The sequence below is a fragment of the Triticum dicoccoides genome, chromosome 2B (genome assembly GCF_002162155.2).
Source record: "Triticum dicoccoides isolate Atlit2015 ecotype Zavitan chromosome 2B, WEW_v2.0, whole genome shotgun sequence".
Lineage (NCBI taxonomy): Eukaryota > Viridiplantae > Streptophyta > Magnoliopsida > Poales > Poaceae > Triticum > Triticum dicoccoides.
The window spans coordinates 728,706,067-728,708,036 of NC_041383.1; positions in this window are offsets into that span (position 1 = coordinate 728,706,067).

Genomic DNA, 1,970 nt, shown 5'->3' on the forward strand with positions numbered 1-1,970 from the left:
GCCTCTAGGGCATATTTCCTTCAAAACCCTAAGGGGAGGGCCTCCACTTGACTTGGGAGGCACTCCTCCCCCCCTTGGCCGCCGCCTCCTCCTAAGATTGGATCTGAGGGGGCCGGCCTCCCTCTCCCTTGCCGCTATATATATATGTGGGGGGTGGGAGGGCAGCCGCACCCAAGTTCTGGCGCAGCCCTCCCCCTCTCCCAAGTGCTCCTCCTCTCTCGCGGTGCTTGGCGAAGCCCTGCAGGATTGCCACGCTCCTCCATCACCACCACGCCGTTGTGCTGCTGCTGGATGGAGTCTTCCTCAACCTCTCCCTCTCTCCTTGCTGGATCAAGGCATGGGAGACGTCACCGGGCTGTACGTGTGTTGAACGCGGAGGTGCCGTCCGTTCGGCACTAGGATCTCCGGTGATTTGGATCACGACGAGTACGATTCCTTCAACCCCGTTCTCTTGAACGCTTCCGCTTAGCGATCTACAAGGGTATGTAGATGCACTCTCCTTCCCCTCGTTGCTGGTTTCTCCATAAATAGATCTTGGTGACACGTAGGAATTTTTTTGAATTTCTGCTACGTTCCCCAACACTGGTCGGCATGCCATCCTTTATCTGCTGTACGGCAACGCTACCAGCCGGCCGCAAAGGTGGCCACCTCGTGCTTCTGCTTCGAGAGGCTCTCCTATAGCACATTACCGCTCGCGGTCATGGCAGATCTGGTGCACAGGATGAGGATGTGGAGCGGACATGTTGTTGCGTGGTTTGTGCCATGAGTGGCCTCGTTTAAATAGCAGATGCCAGTGAGGCCAAGCAAGGTGGTGTGTCAATGGGCTTCAGAGTTGGTTTCTCGGCCGGCGGACAAACGGGATGCCCGTTTAAATGCGGTAGATATCTCTTCCGTCCCGTCCTCTCATGTATGTGAGAAATCGTGTCCGCTCTGAGCCGGCATGAATGTGGCACTCGCACTGTTGAGCGGCATGAATGTGTGGCAGCCACTTCGGGCGAGAAAGAACTTGAGGAGAGGGAGAGGGTTTTGGGTGAGTCCAAGATGTCGGACATTGTCGTGCCAGCGATCTAGATGCACGCAGCTACTGCCCCCATGCCCCCCCTCACCCCTACGTCCGTTTACTTCCAGTTTGCGAAAAAACGGATATATGAACCGGCCCGCGAACGGACAGGGTATCACGTTGGATGACAAAACACATCCAAACGTATGCGGGTGATTTGAGAGTCGGCGTTGGAGATGGATATACAGACCGCCCCGCGGACAGACAGGGTATCACGTTGGATGACAAAACACATCCGGACGTATGGGAGTGATTTGAGAGTCAACGTTGGTGATGGATATACGAACCGGACCGCGGATAGACAGAGTATCACGTTGGATGAAAAAACACATCCGAAGGTATGCGGGTGATTTGAGAGTCGACGTTGGTGATGGATATACGGACCGGCCCGCGGACGGACATGATATTACTCGATTCTCTTTTTTTCGGAATTTACACACTGAAATATAATCCCACGTATTTCACTGTTTTTTAGAACGAAGGCTCAAGAAGAGCCCAACTTTGAATTAACAAAGCCATCAACCGACCAGGATTACATCAACCGCCAACTTACAAGGACAGAACAAAGAAACAGCTAAAAGGATACATAGTGCTGTGCAAGCAACTAATAGGCTACCTGCCATCTACAAGCAAAGATGAAAAACTGAAGAACAGGGCCAGCTTGAAGATAAAGGAGCCCTCACTTGAGTGTAATCCATCCCGTCGAGACACCAGCAAGCCTTGCGGAGATCCAACTAGCACGTAAGGGAACGCTGACAACTCCATAGACTCCGACCGAACCGTTGACAACATCCTACATCTCTGAAGGGGCTCCCTAGCCCCTCGCCTGGCACGAGGCGCCGATCCGTCGGACGATGCAAACGCTCTCCCAAGAGCAAAGATTTACAACCGTCGCCATTGCCGCCTGGCA